This window comes from Erinaceus europaeus, chromosome 16 (assembly GCF_950295315.1).
Source record: "Erinaceus europaeus chromosome 16, mEriEur2.1, whole genome shotgun sequence".
Lineage (NCBI taxonomy): Eukaryota > Metazoa > Chordata > Mammalia > Eulipotyphla > Erinaceidae > Erinaceus > Erinaceus europaeus.
In genome coordinates this window covers 65981657-66007154 of record NC_080177.1, presented here as the reverse complement: position 1 = coordinate 66007154, position 25498 = coordinate 65981657, and the positions used below count along the sequence as shown (strand labels likewise).

At 34.1% G+C, this 25498-nt stretch overlaps 1 protein-coding gene across 5 annotated transcripts in view; it reads right to left on the bottom strand.

The window, feature by feature from the left end:
- NOVA1 (NOVA alternative splicing regulator 1) overlaps window positions 1-25498 on the bottom strand; it is a 157372-nt gene that overhangs the window by 85049 nt on the left and 46825 nt on the right. Inside the window, exon 2 of one of the 5 annotated variants that reach the window (XM_060175260.1) lies at window positions 19527-19628. The exons of the other annotated variants lie outside the window; for them this stretch is intronic. The gene's annotated coding sequence lies outside the window, so the exon portion shown is untranslated. The remainder of the gene's footprint in view (window positions 1-19526; window positions 19629-25498) is intronic. 5 annotated transcript variants of the gene reach the window in all.

Sequence of the window (25498 nt, the reverse complement as noted above, 5' to 3'; positions counted from 1 at the left end):
TTCTCTTTAAACTACGCCTAATTTAGTAGTTGGTGGTCTTTTTATGCTGTTTAAGGGAAGGCCAACTTTTAAAAATTTTTATTACTTATTTAATGGTTGTTTACAAGATTGTAAGATTACAGGATATAGTCCTATACTGCACTCATCACCAAGGGAAGACAAATGCTTGCATGTATTTTTAGATTACAAATAACAATTATTTGTAGACTGATTGGTGATGAAAAATTACATTGGCTTAGACTTTCTGTTGGCAACCAAAGTGGGATATATGTTTACTGCCTACACCTCTTGTTGCATGTGTATTAATAATACATTTAACTAGCTTGTCTGTTGAGGAACCAGACTGAGGTTTATCCTCTAGGTCCTCCTCATCAGCACAGCCATACTTAATGTAAGCCTCCACAAGGATGACTAAGCAGAATATCAGAGAAATTATTAGGCTATTGAGATGTTACCGAGATATGAATAAGGTCAGGAGTTAGAGCTGTGGGTGAATAGCTCCATCATAACATCCTGGAAACGGTAAATGTATGATTTATAGGTCATGCAGTCAATGGACTTAAATGAAATTAGTCTACTTCCTAATGTAAGCATTTTTCTCTGCTTTTTCCAAATCCATACTATTTGTTTCTAAAGAAGTATTCAAGAAATACCAAGGATTAAGATTACCAAATTATTTATTATTTATTTATTTATTTATTGGTCATCACTGGGGATTCATTGTTACAGGCTGACTTGTTCAGATAGAACGACAAAGATAGAGAGATGGAGAGGAAGACACTACAGCACTAAAGCTTCCTTCAGTGCACTGGAGGCCGAGTTCAAACTTGGGTTACGCTCCTGACAAAGCAAGTTCACTATCCAAGTGAGCTATCTTGCCAGCCCAGTCAAATTATTTTTTAATAGACTTTTTCCTAGTATTTATTAACTAGTATCCACTAGCAAGTAAGTTTTCTTTCGGAGAGGCATGCAAAAAATTATATGAAAATTTTGACCAATAGCTGAAGTATATTAATAATGAAAGAATCCAAACTTGTTTCATCTAAATATACTGTTTCATAAAGGCTAGAATCCTGAATATAATACATATAATAAAACAACCACAAATTCCAACATTCACTGGGTTTTTATAGCAATTTCCAGGTATTTATATATACAAATCTGAATTTGACATAATGTCTTGACATAATCTTGACTAAGCATTATTGCTAACAGGAAATACATTAGTTAGGATCATTTCTATATGTATTGTATAAATATAGCTACAAAAAGAGTAGTATTTCCTATATAAGCTATATCAACACTTTAAATTGCTAAGTAAAATGGTTTATTCCTTCCTTTATAATGTAAAAGTAATTCTTTCAAACATATCTTAGTTAAGCATATTTGTTGATCAAATCTGTTTTCATGTCATAGTCAACAGTCAACTCAAAATAGATCAGACTTAATCATAAAAGTGAAATTTCTATAAATATTTCTATAATTTCTATAAGTTGCAAAATTTCAAAGAGAAAGCTTGATTCTTGCAAAAATTTCTTAAGCTAAAAAATCATAAAGTTGACTACATGAAAATTAAAATGTCCTGCATCTTAAAGGAAACATAAAAGTAAATGAAAACTCCCAAGTCACTATATGGAAGAAAATATTTGTAACAAATACACCTGACAAAAGACTTACAATACGTATGTACATAACCTCTGTAACTCAATAAATAAACACATCAATAAAAGTGGGCATGAGACTTGGAGATAATAATCGACCAAAGAAATTTTAGCAATGGTTAATATAACAAAACAAAAAAACTTATTAAGGAAATACAAGTGAAATCCACACACACCAAAAAAAAAGATACACCAAGTACTGGTGAAGATGTGGAAAAATAAATTCAAATGCACATCCCTATGGAAAAGAATCTGACATTTTCTCATTGGGTAGAATATTTCATCTGACCTAGATATCGTATTCCTAAATATTTATTCAAAAGAAATGAAAAACATATGCCTGCCCAAAGACTTGTATTCTAATACTAGTGCTAATTTCATTCCGAATAGTAAAAAGAAGAAAAACAAACCATTAACCCCCCAACAAAATGATTAAAAGCTAAATAGAAAGAAAGAATTCTGGCACCTGTAGGGATACCATGGCATGAGAGAAAGACTTGGCGGCTCCCCTCCCTTTTATTCTAGCCCCTCACCTGAATGACCAAGATAAACTAACACCAGTGTGTGGATTAGCTATACAAAGCAAAGCAAAACAAACAGAAACAAAAGCTGTAAAAAATTACCACTGAGGAGAAAAAAATATATATATAACATATGGATTTTCTGAAAGCCTAAAAACTAAACTTAGCCTATGTAATGTTCTACCTAATAATATCCACAGACAATACAGACAATATCTAATACCATTCAGAGAGCTTGTATAGGTTTCTTAGTATTTCAAAAGGAAACAACAGACTCATCAAAGACCTTAAGAGGGGAAGATTATCTTGCACTAGATAGGAATGACTTAAATATAATCAAAAGGGTCTTTATAAGAAGGAGAAAAATATGGTCAAAGGAGGAAATATATAAGAGAGTCAAGGAAGAGATAAGCAGAGGAAGACAGGTGGACTCTAGAAACTAAAAGAACAAGAAAAGGCTTTTTCTCTTATATCTCCCCCTCACCTGCCAAAAAAACCTAACCCTATCAACATCTTAATTTTAGTCAAGTACAACTGACTATAAACTCTGGCTTTCAGAACTGTAAGAGTATAAATATGTTCTGTCTTAAAACACGAAATCTGTGATAATTTGTGTTTTAGAAAATTTATATATTATAAACATAATGATAAAATTATAATTTATCATTATAAGTTTATAATATATAAACTTCAGAGAATATACGTTGATTTTAAATGAAATGTACTGGACATCTATGTAGAAAAGGCTTACGGAGACAGAATAATTTCAGTTCACATATGAAATCTAACATTTTATGTGGATGCTTTGCACAAATTAATAGTTTAAACACAATTTCACTAAAACCAAAACCAGGAATGGCTTATTGGAAAGGTTACTTGCCAGATGGTTCTATGTTCCCAAAGAAGAAAAACATAATAAACCAAAAATAGTGTTCAAGGAAATGATAACAGAATTTAGGGAATTATCCTAGTGGATAACTGAAAATGAACAGATACTACAAATCAACAGTAATAAAAAATTATAATACAGTGCACCAGAATAATCTTCTCTACCCTTAAACTTGGCACACAGAGGTAAAGCATGAAAGAGCAAATACAAATAATCAAAATCAATATGACTGGCATAACTGGATTGCTACTTGAAGTAACTATAGTGTAGATTTTTTCACTCTAAATACCTTATATTCTATACAGAGAACAGCAACATAAAACTTAGATCAAATCATAGTGAGCTTAGATATAACTTAAGAATAAGCAGAGACATTTTAAGTGTGAACATGAAAAGAGAGGGAAACGACAGATCAGAGCAAATCTTTTTTCTTAAATTAACTGAAAGACACCATATTTTAGGTAAAATTGGTGAAGGGGTGGAGAATAGACCAAAACCACATAATTACCAGGAATTTGAAAATTTGATAAGAAGTAGATACTTGTATATCCTATTAGAAGTACAAGCCACTATAAATGTTATAAAGTATAATTTGGCACTGAATATTAAAATACATCAGAATACTGTAATACTCCCATGACCCAGTAATCCACTGTTTCATGTCTAAGAATTTATCACAATAAAACAATCACAAAAGAGCACAAAACTTAAACAGAATATGCACTGTTACTTATATTTTAAAAGACTGAGGCATATATACAATAAGGAGTTGATTAAATGTATTATAATAAATGTTGATGGTAGATTATTCTTTGGCCTTAAAAAAATCCACACTTGTGATGAAGAATATTTTATCATGCAAATATGCACATGGCTGTCATCAAAAACCTAAAAATGATAAAAAAATTTAATTCTCCCTGTGTATCTATTTTATAAATGCATGCTAATAACAACATCAAAATATATATTTTTAAGGTTTACAATGAGAGTTTTAAATTTAGTTTTGAGGCATTTATTTTTTTTATATTGATACAATATGATCATTTTATTTTTTCACTTTAGTATAATTTTACTGAGACTTTTACTAAAAGATTTTTGTTGTTAGGAGGGTACATTTACACATTTTCCCCAAGAAAGCTGTCAGTACATTTCATCTTCCACAAAATCTTTATGCCACTCTACCAAAAGGATATACACCTCCATCCTCCCATTAGTGTACCTCTCTCCCTCTAATTGGTCCCCCAGATCTGTCACAATAGACTACAGTTCACTCAGGATTACTAACAAAACAAAAATTGAAAATAGTGAAAGTATATGACAGAGCAGAAACATATTTCTAAAATATATTAGATAAATTTCTAGTATCATCTTACATCAAAAAATACTGCAAACCCACAAAACTTAGTAACATAAAAACATACAATATAAAAATGGGGAGAAGATCTGAACAGTTAGTTCACCAAACATAATCAGATGGTCAACAGCAGGCACATGTATCCTCATTAAAACAGTTCTGTAAAACAACATTTATTTATGGAAAATAAGTTATTACAAAATGAAACGTGCACTTTCCTATGTGTATATGTGCACACTATTACATGTATTTATGTAGTACACACACATATATAGTATTTAGAATGAAAAATCTTTTTTTTTTTTTTTTACTTTATTTATTTTTTACCAGAGCACTGCTCAGCTCTGGTTTATGGTGGTGTGGGGAGTGAACCTGGGACTTTGGAGCCTCAGGAATGAGGGTCTCTTTGCATAACCATTATGCTATCTACCTCTGCTCTAGAATGAAAAATCTTCACAGTGAAAGAAGAGAGAAGGTATGTTTCACTAAAAAGTTGGGAACAGCTTCAACTTAGAAGTGGTATTTGAGTTGAAATATGAATGATGAGATAATGGAAAAATGTGAATCAATTAAACATGTGAAAAGATGCTTCACTAACAGTAAGGGAAATGCATATTCCTCAATGTCTGACAGACAGAATGTAGTAAGATTATAAGTAAACAGAATTTCTCAGATGGAATTGATTTAAGACAGCACAACAGCAACAAAGTCTAATTTGAAAATGATGACAGCTGAAAATGTTCTTAATACCGGACTATTTTAACTCCAAAGCCCTAATTCATAAAATCCGTAATTTTATATTCACCAACATTTTAATCAGAATAGAGGAAAATAATTCAGGCTGGAAGTCGCTACTATCCCAAAAGTAATGGAATTAATCAAAAAGAAATTTTCACTGATTTGAATACAGGAAGTCGCTACTATCCCAAAAGTAATGGAATTAATCAAAAAGAAATTTTCACTGATTTGAATACAGGAATACATAAAATTCTTTATATAAGAACAGCATAAACAAAATAAAGACAACTAACAAAAGGGAAAACCACAGTTATATGAGGCAAATGTTATCTATAAACCTACCAGTATTTCAACCTCAGAAAGCACAGTATAAACAGCAGAGTAGATGCTAACTCTTGGGGCTCTTTCATTCTCATTGGAGAGAACAGACAATATTAAGTAGTAGGTAACTTCAGACAAAGATAACTATAATGAAGACCACAAAATATGAGGAGATAAAACAGAGAGGCAACAATGTGACAGACTGTGAAAGAAGTGAGAAGGTATGTTTCACTAAAAAGTTGGGAATAGTTTCAACTTAGAAGTGACATTTGAATTGAAATACGAATGATGAGACCATGGAAAGACATGTGAAAACAAGAGGAAGAAAGATCCAGAAAATGAAGAATCACTAGTGCAAAGACTATGAGTGACGACAGAAGCAAGAAGTATATTTAAAGCATTAAGGGCATACAGAGATGTTGACATAAAATATAATTTAAAAAAAATATCAGGACCAAATTGTGTTGGGATCATTGGAGGTATTTAACATGGTTTTTCTAACCAAGAAGGAAAAGTCAAAAATCCCCAAATAAGCAAGACTCAAAACAATTTACAACTGAAAGATACAAGTTAATGGACACATTAAATTTTAAAATAAGTCTTTATTATTTGGTTACTTGTTTTTGATTAACCAAAGCACTGCTCAGCACTGGCTTATGGTGGTGCTGGGTGGTGCTGGGGATTGATCTGGGGACACTGGGGCCTTAGGCACAAAAGTCCTTTTGCATAACTATTATGCTATTTCTCCAGCCCCCAATGAAAATTTCAACCCAATTAGCAATCAAAGCAAATTATAATAGCAATATATAAAATTTTACCATTAAAATTGAGAAGTCACCACAAATCAGTATTTACATACAATGGCCATGATGTGAAAAAACAGCTAAAGATTATTTATACTTCTAAAAAAAGAGGGAAAAACTAAATATTTTAAAATTAAACATTAAAATCAGGCATAGCTGAATAAAAATATGAAAAATTTTACCATAAAGAAAATATTTATCTTCAAAAGTTGTTTATTGTCTCACACTAGTATATCACTTTGAATATGTTGAGAAATTGTGAGTGCGTTTCCAGATTATCCTACCTCTCATCATTTCTACAGTAAAAAACTACATTCATAACAGTATGATTTCTGAGACTACTGCAATAATTCCTAAAGAATCACTTCTGCGTGGCGCAAAGCACAACGACCAGCTTAAGGGTCCCAGTTCGAGCCCCCGGCACCCCACCTGCAGGGGAGTTGTTTCACAGGTGGTGAAGCAGGTCTGCAGGTGTCTATCTTTCTCTTCCCCTCTCTGTCTTCCCCTTTTCTCTCCATTTCTCTCTGTCCTATCCAACAAGGAACAACATCAACAACAATAATAACCACAACAAGACTACAACAAGGGTAACAAAAGGGGAAAAAAAAAAAAGCCTCCAGGAGCGGTGGATTCATGGTGTAGGCACTGAACCTCAGCAATAACCCTGGAGGCAAAAAAAAAAAAAATCACTTCTACCAGCTCCTCACTGTTTTCCACTGTTCATCTTCCACACAACACTCAAAGGTAAATGATTTTTTTTAATACTAATGACTAAAACTCCCAGTGTCAAATGTCTTCATGTTGAAACTAAAATAAAATTCTAGATCCTCATTATGGCCACATGCTCAAACTTCCTTCCCTACTTCAAAGAACTCACCTCCTTCTTCTAGCGTTTGCCCAACACACCATCTCTCCTTAACAATGTTAAACACACAGCTCATCTTTCTGTTCTTTGATATGAATGAACATGATAAAGTCATGCTGATGCAAAGACCCTTGTGCTTGCACTTACCTGAAATGTGATTGCTTCCTTATCCTTGAAAGCTCAAAAATCTTCAGTTTCCTTTTGCTATCCTAGCTAAACTATGCTTCTCATTAACACTTTATATAATAAGTATCACTCGCTCAAAGTATTCATGCCTATTTAAAAGTATGTGTTTATCTGGTCTTATAGTCTTCCCATTCACAAGAAAAGAAGGCAGAGATTGCACTCCCCGCATGGAGCACAGAGACTTGCACAGGATCTTATGGAATAAGCACTTACAGAATGAAGGAATGAATATGGTAACAGGATGCAATGCAAATAATGTCAAGTTCATTATACTAATTTTACTAAGAGATACCAAGACAATAAATAAATATAATAAAGCTTGAGAGCAATGTCACCAACATTTAGTAGAGATGTAGACAAATTCAGAAGACAGCAATACATACATAAGCTTCAACATTATTTTTTCAGTAAAGCAAAATAGACTGACATGAAAATTAGCATTTCCAAAGAAATAATAAACACTAGAATATGAGTTCATTTATAAAATCAACAGTTCTTATATACAGACATGCATATAAGTAAAGCCGTATGACACATATAAAGATACACATAAATTAAATAAAGAACAAGGAGAGAGTAGAAAAAAAGAGTATTTTAACCTATGTATTCAAGATTAGAAACTTAAACCATTTTATATGAGAAAGAGAGAACAGAGAACTCTTTAGAACTGACATGTCATGTAGCTGGGATTATACACTTGGGGCCGCTAAGGCCTCACTCAAGTCTTATGCTCTTAAAACTGAGTTGTTTTTCCCAGTTCTTGGAAAGAATATTTGTCTACAGTTTTGCTTAATGTTGTTTCAAAAAAATTAAGAGAACACATTAAAAAGATTATATATAACATGAACATTTCTGTAACGATAACATCTGCAAATAATTTTACAGAACACTTAAAAAATAGAAAACATATTTAATTTCAATTTGTTCTGAAACAACAGTGCCTTCAATATCCTAATGAAAATTTTCAGAATCCACTGATTATTTTGAAGACTATAATAAGAAGAGATGAAGCTATCTATAATGTTCTAGAAAAAACACATTCAACTAGTCTATAGCAGAGTATATTGCTTAGGAAGCCACTGCATTCTCCTATTAGGACTTAGTGAGAATAGTAGTTCAGAGCTGTACTACTCATTATTCCCAAACCACAGAAGCTTATTTCATATAGTGGAAGAAGAGTGGATAAAGAGGACACATAGGCACTGGAATAAAAAAAAGTTCTGAGAATGTACTGTTTTGGACACTTGCTTCACATTTGGCATATGTATATATATGTATGTATATATACATCAAATAATGGAGACCTAAGCAAACAGATGACCTCAATAAAATGATATTAAAAAAGGGGGTGTACCCATATTTTAAAATGGGATCCAAAACAAAAATGACTGACCTTTGTACAGTAAATATAAACAGAGACCCTAAAAATCCAGCCTCTATTCTAGCATCTTGCTAAGACAATTTTTGCCCCATTTAGTACAAAGCCAAATGGTCATAAGAGACCATTCAGAATTCACTGAAAGTACTTCCTGGTGGTTTATACAAATAGGAGTTATCATTGCATCAGAATAATAGGTGATTAATTTTAAATATGGCACTGATCTGCATCTCAGCAATATGTTTAATATTGTAAATTCTGAAATAAAAAGCATCAACCACCTCACAATTAACTGAGTAAATGCAGGAGTAACTCAATATCTTTAAAGAAAATCCTTGAAGAAAAGTACATGGTTAATGAAGTGTGGTTTCTACCCTTATGTACTACAAATCAGAAAACAAAATCAGCACATGACTCTTGGCAAGCAGTAAGTAATGAAATAGGATTTTATCAATAGATATAGAATCTATTGACAAAAAATCTATAGCACACAGATTCAATATACCTCTGAAAAGGAAAAAAAAAAGGAAAGAGAATCAGGAAATAAAATGATATTCAAGTAAAAAGAAGATCCCACTTCACAAAGTTTATATCATGAAGTCATGAACAAGATGACAGGGTTGAGAGGAAAATAAGAATGAAGAACTGAAGATCTGTTCTTGTTGCAGATACACAGGCTCTCATAAGCACAGTGGGAAAACAGAAATTTAGAACTTCAGAGAAAAGTATAAAAAAGAAGCACCAATCAATACTCAATCTCCTTAACATTTATATTTATATCCATAACATGAGTAAAGTATACGAGCACTAAGCAAAACTATGTACAAAACCAAAAAAACTGTTTTTTGTTTCCAAAATTGTTTTATGTTCTTTTTTTACACTTGTTTCTAAAATTTAAAAAAATGCTTTCAATCAGTTTTAAAGCCTATCAGTTCAATTTTCAACATTTTACTTGATTCACTAAAAGTGTTTCAAACTAAAATCATATGCAATACAACAACCAGAAATTAGAAGAAAATTATGGTTGGTGAAAGTTTATCGAGGAGTAATGCTACCTCTCTTGGTCCCTGTCTGAAAAAGGCCAACCTAGAGGTGAAATCCTAGTAAAGAAAAAAAAATAAGAAAGAAAGGAAGAATAGAAGAAGGAAAGGAAGGAAGGAAGGAAGGAGGGAGGGAGGGAGGGAGGAAAGGAAGGAAGGAAGGAAGGAAGGAAAAGGTGAAAAACAAGAGGCAAATTCAAACAATACATACATAAGCTTGTATTTTGGAAAAATATTTTTTAGCACTAATTTTCCTATTTGATAACTGATGGCTAATATATATCACATGCTACCTAAAAATTCTAAAGGATTCTGTATTTCCCAGATATGCTCATAAAAACTTAAAAAATATATTTTATTCTTCCTTTAAAAATATTTATTTTCTTATTGAAAAAGTGAAAGATACAGAGACAGAAAGAGAGATCCAAACATTTGTTAACCCTAGTTTATGGTGGTGCTGAGTATGAACCTGGGAACTCAAAGCCTCAGGCATAAATCTTTTTATTTATTTATTTATTTATTTTTAATTTTAATGGGAGAGAGAAAGAGGGGAGAGGGTGAGGGGAAAGGGAGAGGGGGAGGGAAATGGGGGGGAGGGAGGAAGAGAGAGAGATACCAGAGCACTGCTGAGCTCTGCCTTATGGTGATAGTAGTGATTGAACCTGGAACTTTAGAGCCTCAGGCATGAAATCATGTTCTCTCTCCAGCCTAGCATAAAAGAGAGAGAGAGAGAGAATATGTGTAACCAGTATTTTGTCTCCCCAGAGCCATTTAATCTTCCTTATATCAAGCATCCACTACACAGTAACATTCCTTAAACAACAGGAAAATATAAGATTAATCTTATTAATTCTGTATGGTAAAAAAAAAAAAAAGGATTGGACTACCATAATTATCAGGGAATGGATGCACTACTAGGAATGAACTTTTTTTTTTCTCTCTTATTACTACAAAGGTTATCACTGGGGTTACATGATTGCATAAAACTTCACTGTTCCTGATGGTCATTTTGTTTTTCTTTTTCTTTTTACTTTGACAGAGGGTGAAATACAGACAGAGTGTTCATCATTTCTATACTGCTAATGAAACTTCCCCCTGCAAGTGGAGAATGTGGGTCACTACACATGGTAAGAGGTATGTTTTCCTGGGTGCACCACTGGCCAGCTCACTAAGCAGTATTTTCTGATATCTAAAGCAGAGATCCACTTGGTCATTGCATAGCTTATTCCACCTTATAAAACACAGACTCAAAAGCTTATTGGCATACAAATATAACTATATACAAGCAACTGTATCCATTATAGCTTTTGGCATCTATACTGTTTGAAATTTAACTGGCCTTTAGATTTGTCATGTTTACATTTACCCTACCATAAAGGTCATGGTCCAGTCACCAAGACTCCATGGTCCAGTCACACACATTAGCAAGTTAATATATAAAATTATCATAAATTAAATAGCAAAATATCAGTATTATATATACAAGCTGTATTGGTAATAGTAAATAAAATTTTTTTTATTAAATTATATGAGATTTCCACCACTTAATAGCAAAGTGGGAATAAGGGTAAAAATATTATTAAAATACTTTTTATTTAAAGAGTTTTTTTTAACTTTATCAATTGAAGTTAATAGGACTGGATAGAGGACATAGCATAACGGCCATGCAAAAAAGACTTGCATGCCAGAGGCTATGAGTCCCAGGTTCAATACAACCATTTGCAAGAGCTGAGCAGCGCTCTGGTAAATTACTACTACTACTACTACTACTACTACTACTACTACTACTACTAATAATAATAATAATAATAATTTGACAGAGAAATTGCGAGGAAGGAGGAGAGAGATGGTGTTATCTGCAGCCAGCACTGTTTCACCATTCATGAAGCATCCCCCTGCAAGTGGGAACCAGCTGCCTGAGCACAGTTCCTTACACATGGTAACATCAGTTAACCCAAAGTGCCACTGCTCAGCCCCTCTTACTGGGATATTTTACTGCAAAATAATTCCTATCATCTCAAAATCTAATGATTTGATTTGAAGAGAAAATAATTTTCTCTTTTACTTCCTTTTTACTTTTTCATATGGGGTGCCAAGGAAATGACCACAGAGCTTAACACTTCGCATGATATTGTTGAATTGTCTTCTTGGCACATTTTCTTATACTCTATTTTAGAGAGGGGGTTAGGAGAGAGAGGACATGAGTGCTTGGACTAAAGGAGAAGAGGAGAGATTTCACAGCCTTGCTCTACTGTCCATGCAGCTCTGCCTGGTACTGTCCATGGTGCTTAGGTATGGTTCCAGAATTTGAACCAGGGCCTCACACACAGCCGGGTGTGTATTCTACAGTTTTAAAATAATCATTACCTAAAGGGCCATTTTGATTTCTTAACATCTAATTACCATATATTTACCTAAAATACACACACACACACACACACACACACACACACACACACACACAATGGTCCTATTTTAGCTATACTTCCATTATCAAGCTTCAATTTAATTATTCTGTTGAATATGACAAGATTCAATGTTACAGTAAAAGTCATATTTTATTAACAGTAATCTCACAAAATAAGAAAAGTCTGAAGTTACATTTTACTACCAAAACAGAGTTTTAATTTCACTTTTTGTAAGAAAAGTAATATGCTCTTATAACCAGTTGCTTGCTGTTTTTTTTTTCCATCATTTCTGATCATGTTTTAGTGATTCAATCTGATGCCCATCAAACTTAAGAAGGACATTTCTTTCTTTCTTAACATGTTTTTATTTTTTAACTTTATTTTATTTGACAGTAATGAGATAAATTTAGAGGAAAGGAGATGAGGAGAGGAGAGACACCTGCAGACCTGCTTTACCATTTGTGAAGTTTTCTCCTTGTAAGTGTGGGTGAGGGGTTTGAACCCAGGTCCTTGCACACTATAATGTTGTACTTAGTCTGGTTTGCCACCACCCAGCCCCAAAAGGACATTTCTATAAAAGAAAATGATTGTGGTTAAAAAAATTTTTTTCTAACCTGAAACTGCATGGAATACCTGAGTATCCTCATGGCTAACTTCATCAGCTTGAATGAAACAAGGAAGAAAACAAAACAACAAAAAAGAGATGCAGGGGATAGAAAAACAAAAATCACCGGAAAGAAATTCTACCTAGTACTGAAAAGGAATCAGATAACTCCAAAATACAGAGACTAGAAGTAGGCAGGCCAGTTAGAGGTTAATGAAAAGAAGACAAAGTAAACACTAAGTGCACCTGTGGATTAAAACTGGGCTATCCCCAGTCAGTGGGAAAAATCCAAAAGACAAGATAAAGAACCTTTTAACAAAGACTTCCAACATTTACTATGAATAAATTCTCACCTATTTGTAGCCCTCAGATTTGGAAGACCCAGGAATAGTACAGCAAACAGAGAGAAAACAAGGTAAAATAAATTGATACAAAATTCCATTAATAGATATTATCCCTCCCCCCCACTAAGGTTTTAAAGTACTCTGAGCAAAGAGAGCAATTTTATATTGGATGAGAGTATGAAAGTTGTATTGATTATACTGTATTTTTTTAAATTACCTAAATAGAAGAGCTATGTTGAGAGGCAGAAGACAGAGCAAAAGGATAAGACAGAAGAGGGAGAAGAGCACCGAGTATCCTACAGTAAAGGGAGATGACAACTTGGTGGAGGACATGATGTGTGATACCTATCATAAGGAGATATGAAACTGTACTCCTGGAACAATTTGATTTGAAGAGAAAATAATTTTCTCTCTTACTTCCTTTTTACTTTTTCATATGTGGTGCCAAGGAAATGACCACAGGGCTTAACACTTCGCATGATATTGTTGAGTTGTCTTCTTGGCACATTTTCTTTTTTTTTTTTTCCTGCAGGGTTAGTGCTGGGCTCGGTGCCTGCACCATGAATCCACCGCTCCTGGAGGCCATTTTTCCCCCCTTTTGTTGCCCTAGTTGTTGCAGCCTCCTTGCAGTTATTATTGCCATTGTTGACGTTGCTTTGTTGTTGGATAGGACAGAGAGAAATGGGGAGAGGAGGGGAAGACAGAGAGAGGGGAGAGAAAGATAGACACCTGCAGACCTGCTTCACCGCCCGTGAAGCGACTCCCCTGCAGGTGGGGAGCCGGGGGCTCGAACCGGGATCCTTACGCCGGTCCCTGCGCTTTGCGCCACGTGCGCTTAACCCACTGCGCCACCGCCCGACCCCGGCACATTTTCTTATATCTATTTTAGAGAGGGGGTTAGGAGAGAGAGGGCATGAGTGCTTAGGCAAAAGGAGGAGAGGAGAGATTTCACAGCCCTGCTCTGCCATCCATGCAGCTCTGTCCATGGAACAACTGTTTGTAACTTAGTGTTTCCCCCGGTAAAGTGGTCCAAGAAAAGAAAATAGTTCCATCTAGGAAAAATTTGAAATCATTTTTTGTCATATGAAATTTGAAACTATTTCTGACAATGAAAAAAGAAAGAGAAAGGATAAGAAGGGCAAGAAGAGATAGAGACACTTGAACAGCATTTGTCACGAAACAGAAGAAAAAATTCACAATGGAGTTTCAGATACAAGAAAGAATAAAGTGACTCGGTTAACAGTGCTAAGTAGTGAGCAGATCAGTCTAATACATAACAGTTGATTGTGTAGACATAATCTTATATGCATATTGTGGAGTCTGAAAGCTAGTCTATAAATACAGAACAACAAAAGAAGAGGGGCCAGGGAAGCACCTGCCTCTGATATGGGAGGCTCTGGGGTTGAGATAAGCAAGGAGAACTCCATCAATGTTGGCTTTGCTCCTTCTTTATATCACTCTCATTCTTTTATTATTTTCTTTTCTCATTAAAAACAAACACACAAAACCAGTGAAGTTGGGCTTGGAAAATGGTTCAGTGCATATGCCCATGTGTAAAATTGTGGGTTCAATTTCCAACACCTTATAAATAAAAAATAAGTATTATAAGTGTTGTGAATTTGCTGGAGGGGTGCTAATTTACTTATAATATGTTTTATTTGTTTATTGAACTGCAGAAATTGTAATGTATGGAAGAGAATCAAAGGCAGGATTAACCTTCAATCAGACATCAACAGACAGATACTGCATGTGATGACTGTTAGAATAGGAATAAACAAGGACTACAAAACCACATAGAATGCTATTTAATGAAACTGTAAGGAACAGAATAGAGGAAATATCTTATTTAAAGGGAAAAATCTAAAATGAGGTTTGAGAGATGCAGTGCAGTTATACAGATAATAGCACTCACAAGCCAAGTCTGAAAAACAAGACACATTCTAGGAACTACACAGATCATTATCAATACATGAAGATTTCAAGGAAAGAAATGAAGGAGACGATATAGGGAAGAGCCAGATCACATAAGCAGACAGGAAGGATCTTATCATCAGGTCAATGGGGGTCATAATAAGGTTTATGTAACATTCTTTGTTTTCAAATAAGGTGCATCTAGTATACGCTAAGCACTGTTTCACATATGCTTTACTGTTTATTTCCTCACAACAACCCTGTGAGGGTAGGTGTAATGACTTCCCATTAAAAAATTTTAGGAAATACTTTAAAGTTGTTAGGCAATTTACACTTTATTAAATAACTACAAAGTGACAGGATCTCTTTTCCATATGTTTGTGTACGACTGCACACACACACACAGACACCACACAGAAATTTCAGAAATAAAGAAATTTCAAGCAATATATGATTTAATTCAGTATCAGTATTAAAATTATTAAATTATTTGTGGCATCAAGTGTCATTTATGCAAATACACATTTAAGAAATGCAATGAATTCCATTAATATTGAGAACTGCAAAATTTATAAAAATAAACTACTGACATATGGATAGTTTGGCTACATAAAACAGTCTGATGATATTTGGGCAAAAATAAATCTTCATATATATATATATTTTAAGAACATTTAAATAGCAACTGGTCAACTATATTTCCTACTATAGAAATATCTAAATTTTATACTTTATTCAATTATATAACTACAACAGTAAACACACAGTACAAAATAAATTGTTTACCTAAGTTACTTGCAACATCACCCCATTATTTGCAGTAAATATACAAAGGTATTGCACCTCCCTATCACATCACAGGAATTTGTTCAGACAGATTTGACAGGACATTTGATAAAAATTAATCTTAATGCTCTGGGATGGAAAAAAGCTATATCACCGTAAAATAGATCATGTATTTTTCTATAACTGAAGGCAGTATTTTAAAATACTAACTGAAACTATGGTAAGTGCATATTCTGTAATATTAGCTTAAGTTAAATAAAATCTTCATTCTAGATACGCTCCCTTTCTTTTTTCTTTTTTTAAATTTTGTTGTTGTTTTATTGTTGTAGTTATTATTGTTGTTATTGATGTTGTTGGATAGGACAGAGAGAAATGGAGAGACATGGGGAAGACAGAGAGGGGGAGAGAAAGATAGACACCTGCTGATCTGCTTCACCACCTGCGAAGTGACTCCCCTGCAGGTGGGGAGCCTGGGGCTCAAACCGGGATCCTTACGCCAGTCCTTTCGCTTCTCACCATGTGCGCTCAACCAGCTGCGCTACCACCCGACTCCCTAACTCCCTTTCTACCTTTCTATATCCTCATTTATTTGGACAATTTCTCCAATTGATGCTAATATTTCCTTTAAAAAATTCTAAAGGCGGGAACTAGGTGTTGGCGCACCTGGTTACGCACACATATCACCTTGCACAAAGACCAAGGTTCAAGTTCCTGCTCGATACCTGCAAGGGGTTCACTTTACAAATGTCTGCAGGAGTCTGCCTTTCTCTTTCTTTTCCTATTCCCCCGCTCCTCTCAATTTCTTTCTGTCCTTTGAAATAATAATAATAATAATAATAAATGATAAAAATGGCCACCTAGAGCGGTGGATTCATCATACAGGCACCAAGCCCCAGCAATAATCCTGGTGGCAAAAAAAAAGAAGAAAAAACAATACAAACAAAAGCACCTTTAAATGAATGTTACACTTTGTCATAATAGTATTGCTATTGATTAAAATCTCTACAGAACACACTTGTTTTCTAGTTCAAATAGAAAATTATAATAGAATGAAAAATTAAAGTCTCATTAAAATGTTATTCTTGATCTAGTAGTTACTCCTGGCTCACAAAATTATTAAATGAGTATAAACTAAATAGTACATCTGACCACAAGTTCAGTCCCTTAGAATAATGTTAAGAGACCTCCCACTGAAAATAATATGAGACATGTGGCAACTTGGAGATGGCAAATTTATGACATGAGGATAATTTCTAATTAAGGTCAGCAAGTGTTCCAAATATACCATGTAACTGAAACAGCAATACTTTCATTCATTTTTCATCACACAAATTGTGTATGTTCACTAACTTCAAATAACACACACTATGTTCAATGAAAATTAAAGTTTCCATCTAATTCCCTTTTCCAAATAATGTAGACTAGAAGGACATAAAAATAATATTCACATAGCCAAAAATAATCTAGTTTAATGTACAGCAACTAAATATCTGTATGACTTAAAATACTGAGATATACACAATAGGAGTTTGTACCTTTTCATCAAAACACTATAATGATATATAATAAATATGGTCTTTCTGTCAAATACAAGTATTTCAGCCAATAAGACAAATAGAAATAGCCAATACTTACAATTAGACTGTTTATAGAAAAAGCAAAAGAATGAGTTATATAACAGGTCAAATATTTCATACACTAAGAAAATATCCTCTCTTGCTAGTAGATATTATATTCTGTCTACACTACATTTTTTAAGATGTTGTTTATTTCCTTAGCACCTTACTGTATGCAGTACAAGTACACTTGATGGGAAATATTACAAAAAATGTTCAATTGCTTGTAATATTTATTTATATATTTATTTATATACTTATTTATTTATCATGGGGTGGGGTGTGGGCAGTGGTGCAACTAGTTAATACACAGATGACCATGCACAAGGATCGGGGTTCTAGTCCCTGCTCCCTCCCAGGTATAGAAGGGAAAACTTCATGAGTGGTGAAAATGCAGGTGTCTCTGTCACTCTCTATCTCCCTTTCCCTATCATTTTCTGTCTGTCTTAAAAAATAGAGAGAAAAAACAACAACCTAAAAATGATCCCCCCGGGGGGTGGTCACTGGGGGGCTATGTTCCTGCACTATAAATCCACTGCTTCCCCTCCCCCTTCTTTAATTTGATAGGACAGAGAGAAATTCAGAGGAAAGGGAATATAAGGAGCTATAGAAAAAGAGAGACCTGCAGCACTATTCCCTGAAGCTTCCCTCCTGTAGGTGAGGACCAGAGACTTGAATCTGGGTCCTGGTACACAGTAATGTGTGGACTCAGTCAGGTAAGTCACCACCTGGCCCCTGTAATATTTAAATAAATTCCTCTGCAAATGTAACCACAGTTTTTTCTAATCACCAGATACTTCTGTGATAATTCAGATATTTGGAATTGTACTATATTCACACTTAAAATTTTATTTTAAAGCAGAGCAGGTAACTATAGTACAAAATTATAGATAGCTAAAAATTGTTATAGGAAATAAGAACTCCTCCTCTTTTTACTATAAAATAGCACTCAATATCTAATTAACACAAATAATAATCTAGCTAGGACAAATCATTAGCACCAAAATATCTTGGTGCTATAAGCTAAATACACAATATTTAATACATAGATTTTCTCCATGTTAAAAAGAAAATACTTTACAAAAAAGTTTATAGAAGGTAATTCCTTCCACCCACCTCATTTTTACAAGTAAGCAAACTTTGATCCAGAGAAACTTATATCTGCTTTCACTGAGAATTTGTAGACATAGAGATGAACATAGGCATTATATAACTTATGACACATAATTTAAAGTTACCTAAAACAAATGACACTATATTTCATATGAGACTCTGCAAAAACTGAGACCCTAATCTTGCCATAGAATATCTAGAGTTACATAAAAATTAAGTGACAGCATTTACTAAAAGAGCTAAACAACGAAATGTAGTAATTCACATCATACTGTTTAAGAATCTACACAGTAGTTTCTAATGTATTCTTCTAGTCTATAAGACATAGACTTGCCAAACTATAAAGATAGCAATCTTGTAAAATAGTTTTTGCAAAAGGAAATAAAAAATTATTAATTAAATGGAAGAGTCTAAAATACATTAAGTAGAAGTACAAGTATTTACTATTTCTTCTCTCCCATGATTTGTTTCAATACAGTGAAAAAATTAAATTCAATGTTTCTTAGGCACAGAAACAAAACAAGGGTAATAAAAATGGGCTTTGTTGTAAGATTTCCAACAAAATAATGAAAATATTGAGCCTAAGACATAAAGCACTGTGAGAAAAACTAATTAGGATGCTTCTGTTGAATTGCAAGTTGATTTGCTATTTTAAGGGAACAGTTCTAAAATCATATTAGTACTGGTTTGGTTCTTTGAAAACATTAAAAACAAATTCATTATTTTAAGTTTCATTAAAAGGGAAGTATTTATAAAATCATTTTAGTTTCATTTTCTCTTAAAATGAAATAATTTCCAAGAAGTGGATCCATTTGTTTGTTATTTAATTAAGTACTGACCACAAATTAGATGACTTTAAAATTTAAAGCTAGGGAAAGTAGCACTAAGTTTAACTGACCTCAATAGATTTAAAAAATATGTTTCCCAGTTATTTCTTATTCTTTCTAATTGGGTTTTCCAGTCTAGAGCAGGTACACAAGAAACTTACAGTCTATGTAGTACTCCTAGTCAGTTTCACTCTGCAGATGGCACAGTGGAGAAATACCTTCTGTACAGGACCATGTACAATTTCTTCTGCAGCTGTCAGCACCTAGGGGAAAGTGCGCTGTTAAACAGTTGCTGCGTTCCAGCTCAGAAGTGGCTGCAATTCGGTGGTGGGTGAAGTGACTCCTGTACATATATACAGGGATGAAAAGTACTATAGAAAATGAAAATATTTCACAACAAAGTGGCTATCTGAAAGCTGTGCCACAGTAAGACAGAATGCATCATTCAGCCACAGGAGTCCTACACACAGATTGGCAACCAAATACTATTTTAAAACTGAATGTTAAGAATGGTTGAAGGAAAAAAGTAAAAATACAGTTATTCAATTCACAATAGAACTATAGAATCAGTATTAAAATACGTGTTGAAAAATTTAACCCAGGCATTGTATGCTGATTAATAACTATTTCTACAGTGATTTACTATTCACTGGGAAAATGCATACATTTATATTCTTCAGTCTATTCAACTAACTTAATGTTTTTGCTCTAGATAATTCAAAGAGGACCGGACAAAATAGATATCAAAATTGAGTCATAAATACCTTTACTTATGAAAATAACTTCAAAAATCCAAGAAAATAATTCTGAAATTCTGGATAACATTTTAAAAATATTTATTTATTTATTTATTCCTTTTTGTTGCCCTTGTTTTATTGTTATAGTTACTGATGTCGTCGTTGTTGGATAGGACAGAGAGAAATGAAGAGAGGAGGGTAAGACAGAGAGGGGGAGAGAAAGATAGACACCTGCAGACCTGCTTCACTGCTCGTGGAGCGACTTCTCTGTAGGTGGGGAGCCAGGGGCTCGAACCAGGATCCTTATGCCGGTCCTTGCTTTTCGCGCCACCTGCTTAACCCGCTGCGTTACCATCCAACACCCTCTAGATTACATTTTTTAAAAAGCAACCTTATAAAGTGACTAGTGCTCAAAACCTAGCAATATGCAAACTTGTTCATGTAATGAACTATAAAATGATCTCATATAAGTAACAACTTTTTCTTCTCAAAAATCGCAATGAGTTAAAGCTTAAATACAGGATAAAGATCCTTAGCCAGTATAACTGAGTTAACCAAGTATATGAGATCAAACACTGAAAACTATCAATACTACTAGATCCTACTTTTACCATAATAACACCTTAGCTACATACTGAATCTCTGATAGAATCATAAGATCAAATTTATGAATATTTATCTGATCCACTCAGTTGGACAGTATTATCTTTCTAGTCTATCTTTAAGTGCACTGCTATGACTATATTATTCTGAAGAGGTAACTGCTCATACTATTACAACATATTCACTCTGATTATTGACACAACTTAAGGGAGATTTATAGCAATGTTAAACAGAAACTAAACACTAAAGTGTTCCATCTATCAGATTTTTCTGAACCTCACCTATCATAAAAAAAAATTTAGATATTTGCTTAGTTGGTTAAAGTGCCTGTCTGGTTTTTAAAAAATCTAGATTATTTTGGCATATATTAGGTGAAGTTAAAGATAGTTGAAAATTTCCTTTTAGCTTTATTAAATTCTTTATAGAACAATCACAGGGTAAATAGTTTCTTTAATTGACAAAAAATTGGTAAAAGAGAAAAAAAAAGTATGAAATTTCTCATTCTTATTGAAGTAAGACTTAAATCAGGGTGACCCAGGAAGTGATACAGTTGTGGAATTCTAGAATACAAACATGGAGTCCTCAGTTCAGTCCCCCAGCACCACATATGTAAGAGTGCCACTTCGATTCTGTATGAATCATGCTGCTCATGAAATAAATAAAACATTTTTTCAGGGTTTGGAATTTCACAAATTCAGTTTAAAATGAAGATATGGGTTCCTAAGTACGTCTTTTTAGGGGAAATGGACCATAACCTATTGTTAAGACTTTCAAAAGGTTGTGATGTCCTCTGAAATGTTTAAGGATGAGTTGAGGGAGTAAGGCGGTAGTGCAGCGGGTTAAGCGCACGTGGCATGAAGCAAGGACCGGAGTAAGGATCCCGGTTCCAGCCCTTGGCTCCTCACCTGCAGGGGAGTCGCTTCACAGGCGGTGAAGCAGGTCTGCAGGTGTCTTTCTCTCCCCCTCTCTGTCTTCCCCTCCTCTCACCATTTCTCTCTGTCCTATCCAACAACAACGACATCAAAAACAATAACAATAATAACTACAACAATAAAACAACAAGGGTAACAAAAGGGAATAAAAAAAATTTTTTTTAAAGATGAGCTGATGAGTCAGTGTTAAGGCACCTAGACAAACAAGAAACAGTAATCATTTAAACATTTAGCGCTAAGTAGTTTTTTTATTAATGTAAAAATAACAGAGGGGTCAGGTGGTGGCATACCTAGTTGAGTGCACATTACATGTTACAATGTTCAAGGACCTGGGTTCCAGCCCATGGCCCCTACCTGCAGGGGAAAAGCTTTGCAAGTGGTGAAGTAGTATTGCAAGTGTCTCGCTGTCTCTCAATCTCCCCTTTCCCTCTCAATTTCTGGCTGTCTCTATCCAATAAATAAATAAATTTAAAAAAATAAATAGAAAGAGTAACAGGCATAGGGTGTTCTAGCAACTAAATGAAATACATACTAGAGCACATAATTGAACCATTGAGATTATTATCATTAATAATAATTTTGAAAGAATAAATATTTAAAAGAATAAAACAGCTTCCAAAAAGTTACACAGGTTCTTTTCATGACACTGAACTTACTGGAAACAGATTCAGATGTAGAAAATATTTTATTTTGACTGCTTATATAAAATAATTTCATCTCCTACATCAATTATTTTTCTCTCACAAAACAACATGTAAATCAAAAATTAAATGTCTCCATCAAAGAATCACATCTTCTGAAAAGGTTATGCAAGTTATACTTTTAGTTTTATGAATTATTTTCCCTAACCCTTTTAGTTCAATTTTCAGAAGGTTAAAGATCAGTAAACATTAATAAGTAAAAGAAACATGCAGGAAAAAAAGACTACAGGTATCAACTGCTTGCTTTGTATTAAGGTATAGAAATATTTTGAACATCTATAAATAATAGCAGGTCTTATTAGAAATATTCTTTTTTAAATTTTTTAAATATTTATTTATTCCCTTTTGTTGTCCTTGTTGTTTTATTGTTGTAGTTTTTTATTGGTGTCAACGTTGGATAGAACAGAGAGAAATGGAGAGAGGAGGGGAAGACAGAGAGGGGGAGAGAAAGACACCTGCAGACCTGCTTCACCGCCTGTGAAGCGACACCCCTGCAGGTGGGGAGCTGGGGGCTCGAACCGGGATCCTTAAGCTGCTCCTTGTGCTTTGCGCCACGTGCGCTTAACCCACTGCGCCACCGCCCGACTCCCACAAATATTCTTAACTATGAATATTTTACACATTTGTGGAGAGCACTAGACTCTGCTACATTTTAAAAAATACTCTAAATCACATACCAAAAATAGAAACTTACAAAGTAAAAAGATACTTGGAAAGAAGGAAAAAAAGGTTAAACAGTTTATAGATTAACAAAACGCTTTTAATTCTTATTAGTGTAATCTAAAATATAAATGTAGAGAATATTATGCTCTGATTCACAGCCTAATAACTTAGGATTCTCACCTAAACTGAATCATGCTCTGTGCAGTCACTTAATAATAACTAAATATTTATAATACTACAAAAATTCAGGTATATTAACCTCTGAAATAGACATTACTTAAATGTTAATTTTAATTTAAAAGAGTTAAATGGGTATGGATTTTAAATTTCACACTATAAAATACTTTAGGCAAACGTCATCGAATCAAAGGTCCCAAACTAATTATGTATTCAAATACAACATGTTTTATTTGTTGTTATCAATTAAACTATCCTTATCCAGGAAAAAAAAAAACCTCAGGCATACCTTCTTAAATAAACTAAGTTGTCAGTATTTTACATAACTAAGACTATAACCTCTGCTTAAATGTCATACTTTTATAGAATAGTAGATTCTAAACACATTAATATTTATGTATAACTTTCCTGTTATGTTTCCATTCACCTTACACTCATGCCAACTTATGACATGTAAATTCCACATATATTGAAACATTGCTCAGTCCTCATAGATAAAACATAAAGAGAAAATAATGTGAATCAAAATGACAAAACTAAGTCCTATATGTATAGGACATCTAGAAGAAGACTGAAAGAGACCACAGCACTGAAGCTTCCTTCAGTACAGTAGGGACCAGACTCGAACTTGGGTCAGTCACATGGCAAATAGCACATTACCCAAAAGAGTTTGCTGGACATAAATATTTTTCTTGAATGCATACTGATGAATAAGTTATTGAGTCATATGGCAATGACATATCTGACATTAGTAGCAACTGGAGAACTACTTCTCTATGTTGAACATTTTGCATCCCCTTCAGCAATGTGCGGGTTCTATAATTTTTTCTACTGAAATATCTTGGTCATATACAAAAATATTTTAACTAGAATAAAAATAGCCACCAATTAAGAGACAGAAATTGCAATGTACACATCTGATGAAAGGTTATAAAAGGACTCTTAAAATTTGATAATTAGAAAACAAAGCTATTAAAAATGAGCAAAAAGGGAGTTGGGTGGTAGCGCAGTGGGTTAAGCGCACCTGGCACGAAGTGCAAGGACCGGCATAAGGATCCCGGTTCGAACCCCGGCTCCCCACCTGCAGGGGAGTTGCTTCACAGGCGGTGAAGCAGGTCTGCAGGTGTCTGTTTTTCTCTCCCCCTCTCTGTCTTCCCCTCCTCTCTCCATTTCTCTCTGTCCTATCCAACAACGACAACAACAATAATAACTACAACAATAAAACAACAAGGGCAACAAAAGGGAATAAATAAAATAAAAAATTTAAAAAAAAATTTTAAAATGAGCAATAAACCCCCAAATATACTTTATCAAAAGTATAAAGTGAAGGCAAATAAGCATATAAAAATACTGGGCATTATCTATTAGCTTGCTAGGTCTGCAGAATAAAATAACACAAAACAGACGATAGAAACTGTCTCATAATTTTGGAGGCTAAAAACTCAAAATCAAAACATTAGCATGTCTGACTCCTTAGTGTTGTTAGAGTAGACAGTCTATTTCAGGTCTAAGTCCTTGGCTTACAGGTGACAATCTTCATGTTTCCATGGCATTCTTCCTGAATGGATAATTCTGTGTTAAATGTCCCCTTTTAATATGGACACTAGTCATATTTTATTAGGGCCACTGCAATGACCTCATTTTAGCTCAGTTAACCCTGTGAAGACTCCATTTCCAAATAAAGTCAAATTTAGAGATACAGCTAGAACTACAAAGCATGAATGGGGCATATTCCAACCCATAACGGCACATCACTAGGGAATTACAAGTAAAAGCAACAGTGAAATGTGGGGGGAACACCCAGAATACATATTGCAGCGTGCTAGGTTTGTACTGGCCACAGGCCTGTGCAACCCACAGTCTAATCATTCTGCATGGCCAGCAAAGGTCTGTAACTCCTCAAACACTGGTAGGTGTCAATGGAGCCAATACTCTAGGTGCCATAGCACCAGGACACATCCTATTTGATACGTGATGTGAACAAGGGAGTGCAGTGTTTGCTAACCACTGTAGCCAGACATATGCAGGGATCCCTTTAAGAGTAATAGTTAGGAAAGATTTTGAATGTTAGTTACAAGAGACCTCTGGCTTTGCCTCCACTTATCAGTGGCAGTGCCCTATGCAGATTTTCCTTGCTCCACTTAGTCCTCTTATCAAGCTGTTCAGTTTTTTGCTGATGTAAGCCCTGTTAAAGTTCCTTTGATTCATCTTGATATAAACTAGTGAAAAACACAAGAAACTCAAAGATCAGGGCTGTGCCACACATGGTCCTCAGGCTGTGGAAGGTGCCAGTCACCAGGCCTTCTTTATTAATTAATCA